The 24545-nt window shown below is 39.4% G+C and overlaps 1 long non-coding RNA gene across 1 annotated transcript in view; it reads right to left on the bottom strand.

Annotated features, from left to right (window-relative positions):
* Nucleotides 1-3402: 3402 nt before the first annotated feature.
* LOC122741700 overlaps nucleotides 3403-24545 on the bottom strand; it is a 45724-nt gene continuing 24581 nt past the window's right edge. The window contains exon 3 of the long non-coding RNA XR_006354868.1: nucleotides 3403-3506. This is a non-coding gene — a long non-coding RNA (uncharacterized LOC122741700). The remainder of the gene's footprint in view (nucleotides 3507-24545) is intronic.

The following is a 24545-nucleotide window of genomic DNA, read 5'->3' as shown; positions in this document are numbered from 1 at the left end:
GATCTTGAAGTCAGGAAATTGGGATTTGAATCCCTATTCTGACCATCTGTATGACCTCAAGCAACTCATTCTCAACCATAACACAGGGATCATAATAACTACATAAAGCTATTATACAATTTTATCAGTTTTAAAACGTGAAAGAAATAGGAACTATTTTCATAGTTATCTAAAATCATGTAGTTAGTAAGTAGCAAGAGGAAGATTCAAGTCCAGACTTCTCACTCTAAATTCATTGTTCTAACTGCTATACCATAATACCATAATGCCTCTATTGTGAGGACTTTGCCCTAGAGTTAAAAGTGGCTCAGAATAATGCAGAAGAAGCCTGATACAAAAAGAATACCATGACAAACCCCAAACTGGTAGTTTGTGCTGGGTCTGACATTTCACCCCAACCAGTGTCACCAATTGATGATACAGCTGTAGACAAGGTGGGCAGTGTAGTGGATAAAATTTTAGACTTAGAGATAGGAGGACCTGGATTCAAGTCACCAGCTGTGTGACCCTGGGCAGGTTACTTGACCTTTCTTTAGATGTTTTATTGGTCCACACAGCTCCAATGAATAACTATGGGGGACAAGTTCCTAATGCCCAGCAGAGTTAATATTTCAGCTATTCTCCAAAACACAGAACTTGAGGTTCATTGAGGTACATCCATCCCTCCTCCCATTCCTAGGATCAGGCTCTGCTTCTCTCACCTCTCCTCAAAATGGCACTCAAATAAGGGGACAGGATATCTCTCTTTTCTTTGTTTAATGATGATCTTAGCCTATTTTGACATAGTCCTGCATATTCTTGGGACAATGTATTTGAAAAGAGAAGACAGGTTCTAGTCTAGCATCTCTTAGTCTAGCTTAGAGCCATGAAGTTTTTGTTGTTGTTTTTTGTGTCACTTCAGTTGTGTCTGACTCTCTGCGACCCCATTTGGGGTTGTCTTGGCAAAGATACTGGAGTGATTTGCCATTTATTTCTCTAGTTCATTTTACAAATGAGGAAACTGAGGCAAATAGGGTTAAGTGACTTACCCATAGTCACACAGCTAGTTAAGCTGCATGAGGCCAGATTTGAACTCAGGAAGATGAGTCTTCCTTCCTGATCCCTATTCCAGTGCTCTATCTACTGCACCAACTAGTTGCCTAGTCATGAAGAAGTCAATTTAAATCTGGCATCAGATATGTGCCAATGACCAATCAGCAAGTCATTAACATCTTTCTTCCTCAGTTTCTTCATGTGTAAAATGGGGATAATAAAAGCATCTATCTCCCATAGTGATTGAGAGGATAAGATGCAAAAAGCTTTGAAAACCTTAAAGTGTTCCATCAATGCTAGCTTTTATTATCCAGGTAACGGTCTTAGTATGACCATCTTAGTGTGCTGACCAAGTCACCTTCAGCTTGTCATTCCTGTGGCCTTCTGGGTCACAGCCTGCCTCCTGCTGATATTCAGTGTATCTTATCTGCAGCTCACCTCCAAGGATCATTTGTGGTTCCTGTATTCCCTAAGATAATATGATCCCTCCTTTATTCCCTCCCACCAATATCAAGGCCAGACAGTCCTAAAGATAAGTTAGAGGGGCAACTAGGTAGCGCAGTGGATAAAGCACCAGTCCTGGATTCAGGAAGACTTGAGTTCAAATCCAGCCTCAGACACTTGACACTTAATAGCTGTGTGACCCTGGGCAAGTCACTTAACCCTCAATGCCCTGAAAAAAAAGATAAGTTAGAGTTATCAAGGTTAACTTTCAAAATCAAAGACACTCCAGCCTTGGGCCTGAGCTTTTATTAGTCTGTTCTCATGATAGGACCTTAACTTGCCTTGGCTTCATGGCCATGTGTCAATGAATCAATGAATTAATGAATCAATCGACAAACATTTATTAAAAACATTTATTAACTTCCTACCATACTAGACTCTGGGAGTACACATAAAAGAATGAATCAATCCCAGTTCCCAAGGAGCTTACACAGATTGTTGGAGAAGAGACTTTAAAGCAGAATATTTTCTAATAAAATATGTTTCTTTTCATAATAAACAATACAGTGGGATTTTTAAATTCACTATAACTTTTAGGCAATTTTGTGACTGTGAACATATGGTCTGCCGTATGATATAATTTGTGAAATCTTATCTATTCTCTTCATCAAGGATATCCCAAATACATGGGTAGTTCATTTTTATAAATACATTATAGAAATGAGAAAGTAGGGAAGGAATCAATATAGGAACCAGTAGTTACTCATGGTTCCTTGATTGCCTTTTTTGTTAGTAATAACACCTATGTTTTCTTCCATTTGTTCAGTGTCTTCCCTTCTTTCAAATATTGTAGGACTCAGTCCTTCAGTACTTTCACAATTGTGTCACTTCTAGCCTAGATCTCCTCTTTGTGTATTTGGTTTGGTCTGGATGGTCTTCCTGTCTTTATCTTTGTGCTGTTTCTACTTTACTTCCTCATATAGAAAGTTAGGAACTGTTACAACAAAGAAATGTTACAATCTCTTCTTAATCAAAACTAAACAAAAACTCATATTCTACACCTACTATGTGTAGAACACTATACTATGTCCTAGGAAAGACATAAACTGCCCTCAGGAACCTCACCATTTACCCCTGGACTAAAGATAGCTATTATAACAGATAACTATTATAATCAGTACCACCCAACACCAAAGGCTCTAGGGTATCTGCCCAGTTCCCTGTGTCAATTACAGACTCTCAGACCAATTGGCTTTTGCTCAACCTTTTGTGCTGCCCCCCCCCATAGGGTATCAGTTTTACTGCAGCAGTGATGGGGGGAAAGTTTCAAAGAAGACCAATGAAATCATGAAAGTGATGTTATTGATTTGGATGTGAATTAGATTTAAGTGAGTTAGAGTTACACAAAATCCTCAGCCTCACTCTCCTCCAGAGTCACTGAAGTCTAGTGGCAAGACAAAAGTCAATATGACTGGTGATGGCCCAGGATGTGGTGGATTTGTAAGGGGAAATTATAATTATAATATATTATATAAACTATAATATATTATAATTATCTAAAATATGATCATGCCAGCCTAATGGAAGTATGCAATAAATAATCAAATAATGAGACCTCGATGGATCAGCTTACTGTTGGTTCAATGTAGGAGCTCCCAGAAGGTCTTTCAGCTTACTGTTGGGTTAAGTAAACAGGGCATCATCAGACCCTGATTTTTCTTATTGGTAATCATGTTTCACTTGGAATATCCACCTTTCCTTCTCATCTCATTATTAGCCCATAAACATTAAATTCTATCTTTGTCCCTCCAATACCAGAGAAGTCTGAGGGTGATCCCTCATAAATCTATCTAGATAGCACATCTCAAAACTGATGGAAAGGAGATGCATGGGCTTTTGCTAGTTTAAGCACCATGTCTTCAATCTCTCTCTTCATATTCAAACTCAAACTCCTTCCAAATTCCTCGCCATGACTCTCTTCATTACTTGTCTGACCTGACAGTTCTCAGTCTTTGGATTCATCTCCAGGTCTGTATGGAAAAGGAAGATATTGCTGTAATACACAATATTATGTGATAGAAATAATACCATTGAGATCAGACTTTAAATATTATATAGTAATTCAACAGATAAGGAAGGAGAAGGATGGTAGTGCCAGCATACGTAAAAGTATGTTTTACAACTAACCCAAGACTTGACTATTCATATTTGTTACCAGGGTTTTGGTTTCATTTGGGAGGAGGGTCCTTAGGGAAAGGAGTGAAGAAAATAATTTTTGTCCATTCAAAATAAATAGAATTAAATGTATAAAAAACCAATTTTACCAAACTTTGTGGAGTTATCACACAAATCATTTACACACAACTATAAACACACATACACAGAGCATACCTGTACAATCTGACTCTATTGTGCTCTGACAAGCTTAGTCAGTATTTGGCTAAGACTATAGTTCTATCAATGAGGAGTTCTACCCTGTTTGAGAGAAGTGACCTTTCAGAAGGTTATATTGAGACAGCCAAAAACCCAGGGGCAGCAACTTTGGCTGATTTGGGAGCCAGAATCCAAAAAATCAGCCTAGGTAATAAGAAGACTGGAGTCCAGAGAACCTACTCACAGGACCAATAATGTGGAAACTTTCCAAAGTTAGCCTGAAAACTTAAAGTGGGTATCTCCAAATCCCCCTGAACCCAGAATCCGCAAAGCAGCACTCCCATCCTTCTGTCACTTCAATCCACATCTTAAAGCAGAGACTAGACCAATTACAGGGTGTTGTAGAAGGATTCCTGGCTAAATATAAGTTGTACTAGATGGTCTGTCAGGTGCTGTCCAACTGTAATTTCCAGGATTCCATGTTTCCCCATTCCAGCTATTGCCCATGACTCTAATATCAGTCTCCAATCCTGAATCCCCTCTCTAATCCATCACCAAATTATGTGAACACATCTGTTTGCCTTTGGTCCCTTCAGACTCTTTTGGATGACCAATTACCAGCTGCAGGAAAGGCCCATATGTTATTTCTCTCCAGACTCCATTTCTGACTCTCCACATATTTCTATTCACCATGCCACAGTAGCCTCCACCTTTTCCCTGTGACCTTCTCACCCTGGAAGACCCATTCACCCCTGAAACCCCTTCCTGTGGTTGGTCAGTTCTTGCTAGAGCCTCCATTTTAAGGAAAGTGTCCAAGACAGCAAGGTTCACTTTTTTACTCTTCTCTGGGCTCTGTTCCTGACTCTTTGGACTTCTTTCTTCACCATGGGTCCTTGAAGGTACCTTCTCCACCTCTCCCCACACCCTCATCTGGCCCTTTTATGTGTTATCTTCCCCCATTTGAATACAAGCTCCTTGAGAACAGGAACTTTTGGGGGGGAGCTTATATTTGTATATACAATGCTTATCACAGTGCCTTGTACACAACTACTTAATAAAAGCTTCAAAAAATTGAATAAAATAAAACAAAAGTTTAATGATCTTCAACTTCATTCAACCTTCCATTAATTGGCAATTCTTTGGCCCTTGATACTAGACACCAATAGTGTCAAATCTGGATAGAAACAGGAGTCTCTAATCCATACAATAAGAATTCCTTTAGACCACATATTTACTTAGTTATTTAATATACTGTTATCTATGTTTTATTGTGGCTTTAGTTTATTTTTCAAAAATCTCCCAATTATATTTTAATCTGGTTCAAGCTACACTTGGTAATATTGTGGGCTATGGGTTGTGCATTTGACCCCTATGCTATACACCAGCACCCTCCAGACTCTTGACTGGTCAAAGTTGTGAGTCCTGACCTATCCCTTCTGCCCAGATTAGATGGGACAGAGACCTTGGACCTTGACTCTAAGGCAAACTTCTTCCTTGTGTTTTTTCTGTTTCTCAAGCAAAAGTTACCAAATGAATGAGAAGATGTGCCCCTCCCCCTCTCTTTGCCAAGTTGTAGCAATAGGGCTGTGGAACGTGCCATCTACTATCAGGCATGTTTGGTGAGTTGGCTGTTTTTCCTGAACTGCTTTTTTTCTTTTTCTTTTTAAATCTTTGTTACAAGGAGTGATTCACCAAGGAGGCAAAGAGGAAGGGATATATTTAGAAAGGAATGTTATGTGAAAACAAAAGGTGTCAATAAAAATATGATTTGAAAAGTTATTTTTGAACTGTAATGTCATCTCTGTTGACCAGGAACAGAAGGGATTTATCCATACATGGGTCAGTAGAGAGACGGATGAATCATTGGTCTCCTAGTGGCCATAAATGGGGTTGGCAGCAGCTCCTGGACCAGATCTAGAACCCAAGGGAAGCTCAAGTAGAGTGGGAACCCAGGAGGTATTGATTCAAGTTGGCAATGAATACTTGAGTCCTTCACAACTGGTGAAAAAGTGAACTTCTTACTAAGCATGAAGGCTGATGCCAGGACACTGCCAGGGTGGCAGCCAGGCAAACTTTGAAAACCATGCCTTCTGGGTTCACTGAAAGCTTTGCACCCTCCCTGTCACTTAGGACTTCAAATTACAGGAATTAGAGTGGGAAGGGACCTTAGAGATTATTTAATTCAACCACCTCATTTTACTGATGAGGAAACTGAGGTCACAAGGTACTAAGTGGCAAAGCTTTGATTCAAACCCAGGTCCTTCAGCTCCAAATCCAGGGCTCTTTGTGCTATATCATGTGACTTGATCTATCACCAAATAAATCTTTATGGACCAATGGGACTAGGATTATTTTTTATATCCAAAATATGTGGGAAAAATTTTAAAAAGAAAATGTGGACTTTTGTAAAGCCCTTTTATAAAGCATCCTTTGTTTTAACTCCTACTCCTCACCTTGCCTCCACACTGCCTAGTGCTGAATGTTGTACCTTCAGCATTTGGGTAGCTCGACTACCCCTTACTCTAACTCTGATGAAAACTGATCCAGACAAGATATGACCAGCAGGTCAGGTCTCCCACCTTAAAGGATGGTCCAAAGTGTATGGTGGGGTAGGAGAGGAATTCAATGATAACATTTTGAAGAAGCCCAATTAGGAACAGACAAGCAATTACAATCACATCTATTCCCTGCCTCCTCAATATATTCCCTCTTCAAATTTTCACCTCTTGGTCTGCCTCATTTCAGTCTGTTATGTCAAAGGGCTTGGGACACCCGATATCCTCACTCTATTTTCCCTCTGAAATGGCCAGAACCCTGAGAAAATAACTTTTAGTTCAGCCAAGAATATATTAGAATCTTTCAAAAGGGGCCATACATGGAAACCAAAGGAAAAATAAAACAAAACATAGAAGCATGAATGAAGCCTGGAAATGCTACATATGAACAGAGTCCAATATCTGTACCCCAAAGTCTGGTTGGGTGACACAAATGACAGTACCCTCTGAGTCCTTTTCTGTTCTTCACCTTAACTGTGTCCTATTTGTATTCCAAAGTAAACTACTGAGTATTCCAGACTGTGGTAGATTTGGACTGGCACGGTTTCCAGGTCTGGAAAGATTCTCAGTCTGTTGCTTCTTACGCTTCTAAGTTTGGGAATCTTCAAATTGTTCACTCTGGCCTTGGGCTTCATTATATTTCTGTACTGAAATCACCCTGGCATTACAGACTGTTTCAAAGTTAGCAACTAGTGCACCATCTTTCCCAGTCATGGGGGCTTGTGCTCAATCATATAGGATCAGAGCATCTTTCAGGTTGAATCTGCAGGATATGTAATGGTCATTCGGTTCCTTTCTTCAATGGACTCTGTTTCCTAGATGTCAAGCTATAAGGCATCTGACCATGGGCCCCACAACACCCCAGGGGAACACAAACATTTTATATAAGTCCCTGACTGAATGCCCTGTCCATAGACAAAGCAGTGGGAGCCAGGCATTATACCAAGTAACATTGCCACACCTGAGCCCCTGTGATATTCTTGGAGATTTACCTGCTGTGCCTTTCATCTCACTCTCATAAACTGCACTCTAACATATAAAGATTGGGCTAGTCTAATCAAAATATAGCAACACTGAGAAAAATACCAAGCCAGTTAAAATTCTTGGTTTTTCTCTCCTGGATATAGTAAAGTCACCAGTGCTAGTCTCTGGACATAGCCCCAGCTGGGCTTCTCTGCTATGTATTCATTGCTGCTCATATTTAGACCCTGTGAACCAGGCACTGGTTCCTGGCCCCTTGATGAAGGAAGATATTTCCTTCTCTGGGCCTCAAAGATGTTTCTCCTCAGGTTCATGCAGGCTGCCCTGTCCTGACAATGAGTTAGCCTCTTCTACGTCTTTCCAAGAGGCGTTTGTGGTTCCAGGGTCCTTAAGCCTTATTTCAATTTCCTTTGTTCTGTTCAATTTGCCTAAACTGTATCCACTAACCAGTTTTTAAAACTGGTGACTCTTTAGTAAACCTGTCTTATGTCCACGATAGGATTCAGAGTTGGAAGGAACTTGAAACTTCATCTGGTCTAAGATCCTCATTTTACAGAGGAGAATATAAAGGGTAGAATGAAACTCCCAAGATCACATAGGGGAAACCCTAGAGTATAATAGTATTGTGAAAATTCAAACCCTGGGCCTGACTCCAGAGCTTCTGATTTTTCCAAGTTAGCATAGATCTTTGATGGGGTAATTTATGACCACCACACATGCTCACAACTTTAGATCACCTCAAAGATAGACCAAGATTCAGTTGTAAAAATGGTCTAGTTGGGGGCAGCTAGGTGGCGCAGTGGATAAAGCACTGGCCCTGGATTCAGGAGTACCTGAGTTCAAATTTGGCCTCAGACACTTGGCACTTGCTAGCTATGTGACACTGGGCAAGTCACTTAACCCTCATTGCCCCACCAAAAACAAAACAAAAAAACAAACAAAAAAAGGTCTAGTTGGTCTAATCATTCTGGAAAGCAATTTGGAATTATGCCACCAAAGTCATTAAACTGTGCAAACCCTTTGACCCAGAGATATTACTACCAAGCATGTGTATATCTAGATCGATCTGTCTGTCCATCTCTCTGTCTCTCTATCCATATTATGTCTATATGTCTATTTATGTGTGTTGTTATTTAGTTGTTTTTCAGTTCTGAGTCTTTGTGACCCCATTTGGGGTTTTCCTGGCAAAGCTACAGAAGTGGTTTGCCATTTCCTTCTCCAGCTCATTTATACAGATGAGGAAAGTGAAACAAACAAGGTTAAGCGACTTACTCAGGGTCACATAGCTAGTAAGTGTATGAGGCTGGATTTGAACTCAATAAGGGAGGTCTTCCTGACTCCAGGAAAACTGTCTGCTGCACCACCCAGATGCCATATTTATGTGTATGTATACATATATAGACACACACAGACAAATGCATGTATGTATGCACACACAAGTATAATATACGAACACACAAATAAATGTATATTGATACGTATGTATGTATGCACACATAATTATAATATACAAACACAAATAAACATCTGGATATGTCTATGTATATCTATAAATGTATGTGTACACATGCATGTGCACATATATACACATCCACATATATATTTGTACACATACATACACATATATCCATATATATCTTCACAAATATAACTGTGAATGTGTATATATATGTATATGTTAAGGTATATACATGCATATCTAGATATATATGTACACACACACACACACCCCTACACATATATTTGGCAAAGAGATCGGAGAAAAGGGGAAAAGACCAATACACACAAAAATATTTATGACAGAACTATTTGTTGTAGCAAATACCTAGAAACAAAGAGGTTACTACTCATCAATTAGAAAATGGCTAAATAAATCATAGCATATGAATGTAATGGAATATTATTGCTCTATAAGAAATACCAAGAGACATCATTAGCAGAAATCCGGGAAGTCTTGTATGAACTGATGAATAACGAGGTGAGCAAAACCAAGAAACAACTTATACAACGATTCTGACATTATGAAAGAAAACAACTATGAAAAGAACTGATTAACTCAAAGACCAATCACAAGCCCAGAAGCCTAATGATGAATCAAGGTTCCCACATCTTGACAGAGAGGTAAATTAGGTCCAGAATGAAACATACATTTTCAGACATGGTCAATCCATGGATTTGATTTGCTTAACTATACTTATTTGCTTTAAGAGAGGGCTGAGGAAGGGCGAAGGTAAAGGAGGAAAATAGTATTTTATTTTTTAGTATTCATAGCAGTACTTTAAAATGGAAACAAAGAGCATCAATTTTAAAATATACATCAAAGAGCATTAGGAAATTAAGAAGGAATGCATACAAGCAAGACAGTTCTGGAATTACCATCATGAATTTGATTTTTTAAAAAAACCCAAGCTCTAGGTGGCAAAAAAAAATCCAGAAATTCATATGCAGTCTGCCTTTTCTTTGTATAGGAAAATGTTCATAGATGTTTGTCAAATCCATTATAATAAAAAGGGAAGCTTTTTTTTTTTTTTACAAGAAAAGCTATCTAGTTAAATGGATGTCCCTCTCCATTAGCAAGACATCTACTTTGGTCAATACTTTCTATGACACTGCTACTCCAAGAAGCTGCACTCTAATTAAGCCTCTTTTTCATATTTCCCAGCTTCCTGGAAGAAGTTCTATTTTTTAAAAGTTTTCATGATATCATTTGTTTTTATATTATTTTTATTTCCAAATACATCCCTACCCTGACCTACCCAATGAGCCATCTCTTGAAACAAAGAGTAAACCAGAAAGTGGGGATGAGAGAAAAGCAGTTTAGCAAAAACATATTCAATCCTCTATACTCATGGTCATCCCACTTACACAATGACAGGAGGGAGGTGCATTTTTTCAACTCTTCTCTGGGTCCAAGCTTGCTCAATACAATTTTACAGCATTCATGGGAACAAAGAAATTCTTTCCACTTACAATTTCTTTACATTAATCATTGTATATGTTGTTTTCATGGTTCTGTTTATTTAACTCTAAAGCCAGTCACAGAATTTTTCTGAGATGTGCTCATTAACACAGACTACAATGCATCTTGTACATTCACATAAACCCCTGAACCATCCTTTTGATTCTGTGTTAACTGTGAGTATATTTTGAATGTACTCATGTAATTTGGTCTTATTGAATTCTCATCCTGCTTCCATTTAATAAGCAGATGCTATAAGATTCAGGTAACTTTGGATCATAAAGACATCTTTTTAAAAATGTTATGAATTAAAACAATATTATGAATTAAACAATCAAAGCATTTATAAGCATTTACATATGTGCCAGGCACTGCGTGTTATAAGCTCTGCAGACACAAAGAAAGGAAAAAATACACATTCACAGTTATATTTGTGCAGATATATGTGTATATGTGTGTATGTATATGTACAAATATATGTATCTGTGTGGATGTGTATCTATGTGCATACACATGTGTACACATACATTCACAGAACCATAAAAACAACATATACAATGATTAATGTAAAGAAATTGTAAGCAGAAAGGATTTCCTTATCCCCATGAATGCTGTAAAATTGTATTTGGCAAGCTTGGACCCAAAGAAGAGTTGCATGTAGATGTAAATGCAAAGACATGAAGATGGAGATGGATAGTAAAGAGGCCAGTGTAGCTACATGGTAGACTTTGAGGAAGAAGTGTAAAGTGTAAGAAGATTAGAAAGGTTGGAGGTAGCAAGATTATGAAGAACTTTAAATGCCTAACAGAGAACTTTATATTTGATTCTGGAAGTAATAAGGATCCCTGGGAGTTCATTGAGTAGAAAAATGACATGGTCAGATCTATGGTTAGTCTGACCAAACTTGGGCCATCACTTAGGTGATGGTTACATGAGTGGACAGGAGATATATTAGCCCTGGTAGCTGGCTCAGTCTACTAACTTTCCTTCCTGCCATTCTATTAAGGTAATGACAGGGGGCAGCTAGGTGGAGCAGTAGATAAAGTACCGGCCCAGGATTCAGGAGGACCTGAGTTCAAATTTGGCCTCAGAAACTTGATACTTGCTAGCTGTGTGACTCTGGGCAAGTCACTTAACCCTCACTGCCCTGCAAAAAAAAAAAAAAAAAAAAGGTAATGACATCTTTAGGGCAATGCTGAGCGTCAGGGTTTTCTTTTAAGGAAGTAGTATTTGGACCCAACCTAATTCTTGTCCATTCCTATCATTCTTATTGCCCCCTTGAAAACATCCAGGCAATCTAACCCTTTAGCTAATTAAACAAAGGGTGCCAACTGTATCATTCAAGCTTCCTCTAAGGGCTAGAAGAAGATCATCTCTTTCTGTTTTAAACTTATTCCTTGTTATACCATCCTCCAAGTTCTTTTTTGTTTTGTTTTGTTTTCTTTAGGAGGCATCTCCAGCTCTCAGCTTTTTTGTAAAGAGGAGATTACTTCCCAGATAAGTTTGCTGATCTCATGTATTTTACCACATTCTCTTTGATGACCCCCCACCAAGGTTCCTGATCTCCCCCTCCAACATAGAAGAATTTTCTTTCCAGAATCATTTCACTAATACTCTTAGCTATTGTATTAGTAAAGAATAGACATTCTTTCTCAAGCAATATTGCATTGTACGTAGAACATATCTTTTACCCATCACAAATCAACTGAAAGATTTAAGGAATATATATTTCCATTGAAATTATTGTTTATTATTTTTTAAAAAGGATTTTCTCTGGTAAAACAAAATGTGGCTTTAAAAATTATCCTCAAACAAGATATATCTCATACATACATCAAAGTTAACTGAGTCCAGGGGCAGCTAGGTGGCACAGTGGATAAAGCATCGGCCCTGGATTCAGGAGGACCCGAGTTCAAATCTGGCCTCAGACACTTGACACTTACTAGCTGTGTGACCTTGGGCAAGTCACATAACCCTCACTGCCCTACAAGAACAGAAACAAAAAAACAAACAAAAAAAGTTAACTGAGTCCTTGAAAGATATAATAAGAATAACCTTGTTTGATGACCTTCTGAGAAAAAGCATCTAGACAGGCATAAAACAAGGAGAAATACCCTTGACAAAGGTGTTCACTACTATGATGGAGTAGGCCTAGTGCACAGTTCAAGTAGCACAGGTATTACACCTATGGATAGTGAAATCCCTCCAGATGCTTGGCACATAGTAGGTGCTTAATAAATTGTTTTTCATTGAGTGATGACATCTTGTTGATGCCATTAAGTTCTATACCAGTGTAGAACTTCCTGGCAGAGATCCATAACCACTAATAAGAGTTTGGCCTAACTATTCACACAGGAAAAAAAACCAAACGAACAAAGAATGTTTGTTTTCCAGATTATGATGTACAGCTAAATAAACAGAGCTTGTCCATCATTGTATTTATATCATGAGAATTTATATTTGTGAATGGACAACGCATTGAACTCAAAATTAAATAAGAGTAATAGAATAGAATGGATTGCTTCCAGAAAACTACAAAACATTTTTTTAAATGATCCTAAATTTCTCCCACAAACAAAGACCCATACTTTAAATACCAGTCTTCTACCAGTGTCATTGCATGCCTGAGAGACATGGAACATATCAGTTTCCAGAGAATTGAAAATGAGTAGCACATGGAAGGCAGTGTAGAAGAACAAGGTGGGTGAGAGTAGGCTACTACACAGAACATATAGCGAGTCTCTAATAAATATGTTTATTGACTATTGTTTTTGCTATAACAAAGAACTTTAGAAGACATCCTAGAGTAAAGGGATCCTGATGGTGAAATGTATTTTCAGAAATGAAGAGGAGTTGGTCACATAGCAAGGGCAAAGTATAACTGATGGATAGTCTAAGTGTTCTGTGGGCAGTCTTTTGATGACAAGGGAAAGGAATACTCCCAGAGTATTTGGGTGGCCAGACAGTCACGGATGGGTTATGATATACCTAATTGGAGGGAATCAATGAGATCCCAGATATATTTAGATATTTTAGTATTGCCCCAGGTCTACAGCATTGACATCACTTCATAAACAACATAAAAAATCAGTAAGAGGCAGACTTCCCTTCACATAGAAAGTGTGAAAGGTAGATTCTCCACTTAGGCTCTAGAGTCAGGTGAGATCATAGATATCAGTTGGTCCAAACCCTTCATTTAACCCAGGTGGAAACCAAAGCCTAAAGACCTGAGATGACTCGACTAGGGTCATTTAAGGGATAAGTAACAGAAATCTGAACCCAGTGACTCTCATTCCACTTTTTGCTGACACCTCCATGGGTGACTTACACAACATACTGATTCCAGGAAAAGTCTCCTATCCTCTAATTGACAGGGCCTTGGCCAAAATGAAAGTAGGATGAGTCACTGCAGGGAGTCAGTGGAGAACCATGGGATGGTACGATTTCTGGCTGCCAGTGTGGGGGCTGGGTGGGAAACAGCCCAGGCATGGAAAAGGACACTGTTGATTACTTACTTCCCCTTGGAAAATTCTCTCTGAGCCCTCTGAGCTGATCTGTGTGGGCGGCTGTGTGTGTTCGTGCACACACGAATGTATTTATTGATGGATGTGTCTCTGCAGGACTAAGTCTATCTCAGAGCAAGCAAGGCAATATAATTGATAAATAAGAATCATTTAAGCTGCGTAGGTTCTAGAGCTAAAGCAGAGCAATGTACACTAGATCATTAAAATAGTCACACCCTCTTCTATGGTACATTGCTTTACAAAGCATTTTTTCCTACAGCAGCCCCTTTTGGATAGATAGCATCCTTATTTTTTAGATAAGGTCCCATAGGCTCAAGGAGGTCATAGGCTTATAGGCTTTAAATCTGGAAGGGAATTTAGAGATCATTCAGTCTAACTGACTCCTTTTCCAAAGGTTCAGGGAGGTTAAATCATTTGACATGGTTACACAGGTAGAAAGCATCAGAGAAAGGATTCAAACTGAGATTTGACAATTTCAAATTTAATGCTTTTTCCAGTGTACCAAGCCGCCTTAGAGATCATGTGATCTCACCCACACTTTACAGACAAAGAAACTAATATCCAAATAAGCGAAATGTCATGTCCGAGGTCACATTGCTAGTAACTGTGAGAGTCAGGACTTGAATATATATTTCCTGATTTAAGTATACTTTCTCCTTTGCCACCAAGAGGAGATTCCCTATTGGGAGAAAAAGGGTGTCAGAAATTGCTATCCAGACTGAAAGCCATAAGGGAAATTGACCATATCTCATGAGGTCTCTGTTCTTCACTACCTCAAATTCATTGTCTCTACCCAAGTGATATTAACCCTCATAATCTCATATGAAAACACTCCAAGGTCTGGTCATGGTGCCATGTTTTTCATTTTGTGCTGATTAGATTAGGATCTTGGCTGTTTCATTCCTTCTCTGACTTAGTAACAGAAATTAGTCACAGAAATGCACTGTGGCACCAGACAGCTACCTCCACAAGGAGCAGTAATTATGGCTGCATGCCTCTCTAACTGTTATGAAGTGTGGTGGCCTGTGAGCTTATCACAAGCTAAGTGGATTTTCAAGTATGACGTTTACACCTTCCATAGACCATCATCCAGAGGACTCTGACCTGCTGATTTTCATCAATAAAGGCCCAGCTTCATTGCAGCCTGAGGCCTTCAATTACTTTTGAGGAAGAATTGTAGCTATGGTAGGCTGGTCATTGTGGTAGGGTGTGGGAGAGAAATATTAGAATCTCCTTCCTGGAGGTTTGACAGGCAGGGTCTCTGGATGATCTTGCTGGAAGGCTAAGGATTGGTTTAGAATTCTAAAATCATGGAATTTTGTAGTGTATGAGACATCACATATTTTATCCCCACAATAGAATGTAAATATAAGAGTGCCTCCCCTGGCCCCTACTTTCTTTTTTCTTTTTTTTTTTGCGGGGCAATGGGGGTTAAGTGACTTGCCCAGGGTCACACAGCTAGTAAGTGTTAAGTGTCTGAGGCTGAATTTGAACTCAGGTCCTCCTGACTCCAGGGCCAGCGCTTTAACCACTGTGCCACCTAGCTGCCCCAGGCCCCTACTTTCTAAAGGCCTTGTCTATAACATTTCACTCCTCCTCCAGAGTTCTCTGGTACACCTCAAGGGTTTGGTGGATGTCTAGTCTGCCATTAGCTCAAGGCCCTATTTATGGTGTTTTTCCAATTTTAGGGGTCTCCTAAGGTTCAGTTCCTTTTAATGATTTAATAGTCAGTTAAGTTTTTATAAAGGAATATTTATTTCAAAGGCATAAGGATAAATATAGACTCTACCCCACCCCCACTCCCAATAAATTGTGGGCATAATTCTCCCTTGCACCACTTCAATTCCTGGGGAGTGGAAGGGGATTCAGTTCACAGCTTATCTCAGTTTATTTAGCATAGGCAGATCAAATTCCTAGTCTGGGGCAGCTAGGTGGGACAGTGGATAGAGCACTGGCCCTGGATTCAGGAGAACTTGAGTTCAAATTTGAGCTCAGACACTTGACACTTAGTAACTGTGTGACTCTGGGCGAGTCACTTAACCCCAATTGCCTCGCCCAAAAAAAAAAAAAAGTCCTAGTCCGATGTCCACCCTTCCCCCCTGGACTTGAGTCCTAGCTACCTTAGCTTCTCTGTGCTTTTCTACTGAACTGGCTATAACATCTAGCCTGGAATCCTGCCTTCAAGGTCACTGTGGCTTGGGTCCACCACCTGTGCCTAGAGCTGAACAGGACAAATGAGGAGGAGGAAGAAATAGCACTTATGCTTCTCAAGTTATCTTGGGGTTTGGTGGCTAGTTTTTTTTCTTCCCTACTTATCTATTCTATCATTTTTTTTTCAAAAATACTCAAACGATTAACATTTTGTCTCATATACTTTTTCATTTATGGTTTCTTGAAATATAGATCTGAAATACCCGGCTTTGATAAAGTCCATTGGAATTCAAATGGACTATGCCTTTAAACCCAAATCACTCTGACCTTCATTGATTGGCCAATAATAGGTTGCAGCTCAAGTCTCACTTGCTCATTGTTTGGGTTCAGATGGCTCAGAGTGAGTATAAATAGCAGTTGTTTCTGTTCTGGCCAGAAACTCTGAGGTTCTTCCCCTCCCAGATTGATTCTTCTGTAAATGCAAACTAGGCCATCTTTTGCCTCAATTCTTATCTATCCTTTAACTGTTGAAGGTGTGTTGCTTCAAACTAAGACCTGGGAATGACCTTAGGTTAAAAAGGCCAGGGCCTCCCACTGCATCTGGGACCACTGCCACTCATCCTGACTTATGTCTTGCCACTGGATTCTGATGACTCTGGAGGAGAGAGTAATAAAGACAGCTGGACTGAGAAGAAATAGGAATTATTTATCAGATTCAAGTGGAATCCACTTGAATGGACTGACTCCTTCCTTGAAGGAAGGAGATACCTTAAAGCCTGAACTTGGTGGGAAGCTTGTGTTTGAGGCAGGACTGCGGGTGGGGGAGTGGAGGTGGAGAGGAGTGTGTAGTGCCATCTTTGAAGCTGGAATCCTGGCAAGGGGCAGTCAGGAGATCAGTGTTTTCCAGAGAAACCCTAATGGTTGCCCAAAAGCAGAAGACAAGCAAAGATCATTATAGCAACATCCACCCCTGTAATAGCTTATGACTGAAAACAATTCTGAAATCCTTAAGAATTTTGATCAACACAGTAACCAAGTACAATTTCAGAGGATTAATGAGTAAGAAGGCTATCTACCTCCTGACAGAGAGGTAATAGATTTGGGGTGCAAAATGTGACCTACATATTTTGGAAGTAGCCAATGTGGGAATTTTTTACTTGACTAAATATTTGTCACAAAAAATTTCTTTTTCTTTTACAAGTGGAGGGGGGAGGAAGAGAAAATTGAAAGTAAAATGTTGTTTGATTTTTAAAAATTATGATTGACAAAGAGCCTTCCTCTCAACAGCCCTGTTTTATACCAAGGAGTTACAAAAATTATTAGCCTCATTTTTGGATAAGGAAACTGAGGCCAAGAGAGCCATGTGACATACTTTAGCTTATATACCTAGTCAATCTATTATGATACAATCAGTCCATTTTCTGACTCCAGGCCCAACATTCTTTCTAACACACTATATGCCTTTGTAGTTGCTAAGTAGATGAGAACAGATGTTGAGTTATCCTGAGGAAGCTGTGCCAGCTATCTCTGGCTGAAGTAGGGCTATCTCAGGATAAGCTTCTGGGTTCTATATACTTGTGAATCATTATTATGATGATCTTACTTGATCCTTGCAAACAATCTGAACTGATTAGTGATTTCCCTAATGTTCTCTTTGGATGAATGGACATCTCCAAAGGCCCTAAGCAGATTAATATGACTGGATTCTTTCCAGAAAGCAGCTCTCTCAGTAAGGGGAGTTGGGTGAGCTCTCTGTCAACACACACTACTCGGTAAAGACTTCCTGTGCAGACACTTGTCTTTTCTATAACTTAAGTGCTTTTTCTATCTCCTGGGAAAAACATGTTCATTTACAGTTCATTAAGTGGTAAGAATCTCCACTTTATGAAATAGGCTCATCAAATTCAGAAAAACAGATTCTGCACCGCCCTGGGAATGCCAGTTGGCTGTTTGAATAGAATGATTATATGGGAAACTAATGCATGGAAGGGTTTTGCTTTTTAACATGAAAGCCATGAGAATGATGGATCAAAATATACATGGGGCATCAGGTAATCACTCTAACTGACATCTCTAATCTGTCCCCATTGACCTGATTGCAAGGGATGACAGCATCCCTCTGGCTTCTACTGTTTGCCAGCTCTCTTTTCAATCGATCTGAAGGCTCCTAGACTGACTTTCCTAGGGATGCAAGCAATCCCCATTCTGCTACTTATTATCTATATAACCAAAAAGTCACTTAATTCTCTGGACTATAGTCTTCTCATTTGTAAAATGAGTAGATTGGACTATTTGATCTCCAAGGTTCCTTCCAGCTCTGAATCTACAATTTTATGGTCATATGAAATGAACAATCTGTCTCATCTTCATTGCTCAAGAGCAAAATCCTTTATCAGGTCAACTTCTCTACCATATTGGTCCATTTATTAGAAAACTATGAAATGAGGGAGTAGGACTATGAGATCTGTAAGGTCAATTAGAACATTAAATTCAATGACCTATCAATACCCAATGATTTTGTATGGGAGACCCCCCTACACACACACACACACACAAATGAGCATAACCTCACATGATCAACAATCACATACTACACATGGGTTCAGTCATTCAACAATTCGTCTTTGCCTGTAACTCATGGTGTGGCTTTGGGCAGCAGAGACATAGTACTCAGCACGGAATAGATGAGACACAACATAATGCCTTGGTGTAGGTCCAACAGACTGTAGATACTATGAGAAAGTAGACCTAGCAAAAGCAGTTCATTAGCAGACATTAACAGAAGTTATCTTCATCCATCTATTCATCGACCAATAAGCATTTATTAAGTGCCAGTGGATGCCAGACATTGAGCTAGGCAAGAGGAATACAGAAGTGAAACAGCCCCTGCCCTTAAGGAGGGTCCTGCACTATGGGTCTGTGGATCCGCATCCACTCAATACCATAGTTCATGAGTACCTCTAAGTATGTTTTCCTTTTTTTCCCTAGTTAGCTAAAGAACACAATTAGTTCAAAATGAAAGTATCTAATTAAATAGTAGAGTAAAAACAATAGCAATAAAACATTCATACCCTGCCCCTCTACACACACCCCCCCCAAACCCCTACCACAAGAGACATGACTTGCCTCTGGCCATGCATTTACCCTGGCCATAAACACTCCTTACACAGGAACTTACCATACATAATCCCTATGTCTATTTACTTCCCTCTGCCCCCCCCCATATTTGTGGGAGATTGTGCTCCAGATATGGAGTGAAGAGAGAGAAGGAAATGTTCTATTGTTATGTTGTTACTGGGGCAGCTAGGTGGCACAGTGGATAGAGCACAGGCCTTGGAGTCGGGAGTACCTGAGTTCAAATCTGGCCTCAGACACTTAACACTTACTAGCTGTGTGACCTTGGGCAAGTCACTTAACCCCAATTGCCTCACTTAAAAAAAATGTTATGTTCTTCCTGGATCAAAAATACATATTAGTGGAGGCTGATGAGCTACCACAGTATTGAGTGGATACAGGCCCACAGGCTACTAGAGGAGTGGCTCTTCAGGAAAGCCCATGTGTGAGAAAGAGGGGCTTCATATTAAACACTTTCACTACTCAGGGCACTGAAAACAACACAAAAGTTAAAAGAGTTCCATTTAAATTAAGAATACTTAATTGAGCACCAAGGAGATTAAAGTTTAGTCAGAGACAGAAGATAATGCCCATACTCTTCAATCTTTCAAAGGTCCACAATTTCATCATTGGGAGTATTTCCTCTATTAACATAGATCTCAGCCCCTAGATATCTTTAGTAAATGGTTTCATGAGTTGCCAAGGTTGAAGACATGATGAACCAATCTTCTAGGGATAGCCTGCCTGCACTTAGGTTGGTCCTCAAACAATAGACATGCAGTCCATCACAGGGTCCATATTTGAAGTTGATATAGGTAGTTAGGATCTACCAAACCCTGCATATCACTAAGTAGTCTTTGAGAGTCTGGAGTCACTTTCATGTCATGAGGTGATGTAAGGGAAGATCAGTAGAACATGCACAAAATAATATTAATAATAAACCTGTACAACAACAAAAACATGTATATAAAGAACTAAAATATTTGTGTATCAATGAAAAAGGAATGAAAAGGAAAAATATTACTTCCTGCTAGGAGAATCAGGGAAAAAAGACTTCACTTACTAGATGGCATATGAATAAAGTCTTAAAGGATTTCTTTTTCCCTCTCTTTTCTTTTTTCTCTTTACAAAATGTTACGTTAATTTTTTTACTTTGTTATCATTTCTCAGTGACCCCCTCTCCATTTAATCCTACTTTATAACATAGAAATATAATCAAGCAAAATAAACCAATGCATTTGGCCATGTGATACAGTGGATAGAGCTCTGGGCTTAGAATCAGGAAGACTCTTCTTCATGAGTTCAAATCCAGCCTCAGATACTTACTAGCTGTGTGTCTTTGGACAAGTCAATTAACCCTGTTTGCCTCAGTTCTTCATCTATAAAATGATCTGGAGAAGAAAATGGTAAACTATGCCAGTATCTTTGCCAAGAAAACCCCAAAATGGAATCAAGAAGAATCAGTCATGACCAAAATGATGACAAAAGCCTCATTCCACATCTTTAGATCATTTCTTTGTTAAAAGTAAGAAAGTGTATCTTACCATTCTCTAGAGTCAAGACTGCCCATGAATCATAGAATTTTCACAGATAAATCCACTATATCCATTGATCTATCTACCTGGCTATATCTAGTAGACCCCTAGTCCATGCTTCTCATCATATCTAACCATTTTTTTTTTAAGAGGCCTGGACAACTTTGCTATCTTCCCTGTTGTTGCTCCACTGCTCCTCACTTGGACTAGATTCTCAAGATTGAACTCCCAGAATCAATGACCCTAGTTCCTATAGTAGTTAAGCCATTCAGCTTTGTAACTAATTCCCTCCACACCCACTTATTCCAAGCTGGTTGATGATTGAGTGCAAACCCATCCAACCAACTATATTTACTCTGTCCTCATATCATGCTTTATACTTCATCCATTTGTCTACCTGGATCATGTTGACATATATCTTACCATTATACCTATACCCTATTCCCTTTTCTACCTCTTGCTCTCAGCATAATAATAATTTCAATACTACCATTAAAATGAGTAATTTATGGAAAGAACATGCCAATCAACTGCCTATGGACCAATTCACCATTCTTGTGACTTACCACACCCAAACCTCCTTTTTGAGCTTTGTTCACCCAAATATGTGGTTTCCCTCCATTATAATGCAAGCTCTTTGAGGGCAGGGATCATCTCAATTTTGTATTTGTATTGCCATTAACATCATAAATGCATTTATATTCATTCATTATCATGTGAAGATGAAAAGAGACAACAGGTCAAGAAGAGGGAACAGGTATGAATACAGTCCATAATCAGTAAAAGCACAAGAATATTATTTTAGGATTAGAGCTAAAAGAAAACAGAGATCAAATAGTCTAACTCCTCATTTAACAGATGAAGACATTAAACCCTAGGGAGGAGAGGTAAATGGCCCAAGTTCATATAGCTATTTAAATGACATATAAAAATAGTCCAGGTTTCCTGATTCCCAATCCAGCATCCTTCCCACTGTGCCAAGCTGTCCTCACACATATACATTCAGCTTCCCTAAGTTGTACCTTTTTTGAGGCTTGCTGTTGTTGCATATTTAGAAAACAACAAGCAAAAAAGAAGAAAAGGTCAATAAGCCTCTGGTTGCTCTGTCATCCTAAGCATTCAATTCCCTCCATGTGACAAATGGAAGCTATTAGTGGGCAGCATTATTTCCCACTAGTGCAGATAACATAATGGATCAGATGGAAACTCTGGGCTAGCCCTTTTAAGTACAACCTTTCATCTGCCTCTCATGAGCTCAACCATATTCTTGCTAGAGGGGAGAAATGGAGATTAATTTCACCTTAATGAAAAGGGACATATTTATGAAGATTTCAGAGGCAAGATCCTTGACCTCCTTGTGGGAGATGACAGCAGTTCCTTTGTCACACTTGACTGGTCCCACTGTGGACTAAGCAATGACTGATGATTTTGTGACTGGCCTTGGGTTCTAGCCATTCTACCCAATATGGTTGTAGAATGATAATTGAAATTGCTTACTGTCCAGGAGAATGTCAAGCTCATTCCAGAGTGAAAGAAATCCTAGGAAAGGGAGGACATAGTTCTGTTCCTGATGAAGGATTTTCCAGGGTTTCATTGAAAACTACTTGGGGGGTGGGGGGGAAGTGGTGGCTAGGTGGTGCAATGGAGTCAGAAGTCCCTGATTTCAAATCCAGTGTCAGATCACTTGTGTGATCCTGGGCAAGTCACTTAACCCATATTGCCAGAGAGACAGAGACAGACAGAGAGTAGACAGAGAGTAGACAGAGACAGAGAACGGGAGGGAGGAAGGAAGGAAGAGAAAACTACTTGGGACATTTGAAAGGAGTGCCCTCCATAACTAGTAAGCCCAGCTAGAGGTGGCCATGTGGCACATGATAAGCACTAGCCTCTAAACTCAAAGACCCTAGTTCAAATCCTGCCTCTAGCTTGGGCAAGTCCCTTCTTCTCCCTGGTCCTCAGTCTTCTCCTCTGTAAAAGGGGTTTTCAGTATCCTCAGCCTTCCTTTCCCCTCAGTCATTGGTAGTATCTTCTGCAGGCACTTCATGCCCCAATGTTTCCCATACTACCTCCAAATCCAATATAAGGGAAACTTCTGATAAACAATAACTCCCATATCTATGGCATTTTGAAGTTTACAAAGTAGCTATTATTACCATTTTTACCAATGGAGAAGCAAAGGCTCAGAGAGGCCAGATGGCTCACTGGTGGCCCCAAAGATAATATCAGAATGAGGCTGTGGCCCAAACGTCTCCCATCTCAGGATCTGGCTGTATTTCTCACTGTCTCATCTCTTTGTGAAGGAATGCAAGCCAGGGTGTTCTAGCTATGGAGAATTTATAATCCCAAATCATCTCTTTTCTTGTGGCAAGGAAACCTTAATTTGTCCCTTGTAGAGGGATTTCAGGCTTCAATGCATAGACAGGGGATGGTTTTAGGTGGTCAGGGGGATTTTCCTAGAACCTCTGAATCCCAGCCATTAGTGTACTTCTACTTCATTTCTTTATGAAATTGTATCTGTTCATTATACTCTCTTGTTCACTTACCTCTCAATAGGAGATGTGAGTAACAGAAAACAGACTCTTTGAAATTAGAGAAGCGGGTTCTAATTTCAACTCTGCCATTGATTTGCTATGGGATTGAGCCATTTGCTTCACCACACTGGCCTCATGTTTTACATCTGGAAAATGAGTTGGCTCAGATAACTTCCAAGTTCTCTTTTAGCTCTGACATAGAAAGGAAGCAGAGTAGACTGGAAAGAACCCTGGACTAGGGCTCAGGAAACCTGGGTTAAAATCCAGTTTTTAACAGGGAATTTGTTGGTATATGATGTTGGATGTGAGTTCAAACTCCACTTCAGACATTTACTAACTATGTGAACCTGGGTAACTCCCTTAACTTCTAGGTGCCTATTTCCCTCTCTGTAAAATGAAGGTAGTAATAGCACCTCCCTCCCAGGGTTATTGAGAGAATAAAATGAGATATTTGTAAAATTTCTTCTCACTATACAAGTGCTAACTATTAATGTTATTGTTATTTACTAACTTTATGCCCTTAGGGAAACCTCTAAATCTCTTTAAGCCTCAGTATCATCTTCTGTAAAATGAGCATAATATTTATACTGTCTACTTCATAGGAGTGTTGTAAGAAAAGCAGTTTGTGAACCATAAGTCAATCTAGAAATGTGAGTTACTATTATTATTATTCTTTCCTATGATTCTATGATTATCCTTTTTGCTGAAAATATCTGGGCAGCAAGATTTCCAGGACAGAGCAGAAGGAATAGAGGTACCACAAGGCATCAAGTACCCTAGGGACAATAAAAGGGGTCAGTGCATTGAACCCCAAAAGTGTAGTAATAGATGTTGCTGAATATTGAGCTAAATTGAGATTCTGGAAAAGTTTATTTTCATGTCTCTTTGCCTTAATTTCAGGTGTCCTGGCTCCCCTCTATCCAATGCCTCACCAGCTAGGATGCCCACACTCTCCCTTCAGAACTCTGTCCTCTTGGAAACCTGCTCTCTAGGCCTGTCAAATAGAAGTACATGTCCTGAGACTGTGTCAACCCCCTCTACCTGCCTTACCTTCCATATTCATCAAACCTTAATCAGCATCCCAAATACCAAAGAATGTAGAACTGGATAGAACCTTTGAGATCACCTAGTCCAATCCTTCACTTTACAAATGAACAAACTGAGACCCAGAAAAAGGGAAGCATTTTACCCAAGGTTTTACAGAACTGAGACTAGACCTCAAGTACCTTAAATTCTAGTTGTTAGTTCTTTCTACAATGTCAGTTCCTCTCAGGGTCCTATTAGGATTGTTGTCCAGACTTGTAATTTCATCCTTGTGGTTACAAACAACTTGACAGAAATTCCCA

This window comes from Dromiciops gliroides, chromosome 2 (genome assembly GCF_019393635.1).
Source record: "Dromiciops gliroides isolate mDroGli1 chromosome 2, mDroGli1.pri, whole genome shotgun sequence".
In the NCBI taxonomy this organism is placed as follows: Eukaryota; Metazoa; Chordata; class Mammalia; order Microbiotheria; family Microbiotheriidae; genus Dromiciops; species Dromiciops gliroides.
Note: the sequence above shows the minus strand (reverse complement) of the source record. Positions and strands in the feature narration are given on the sequence as shown.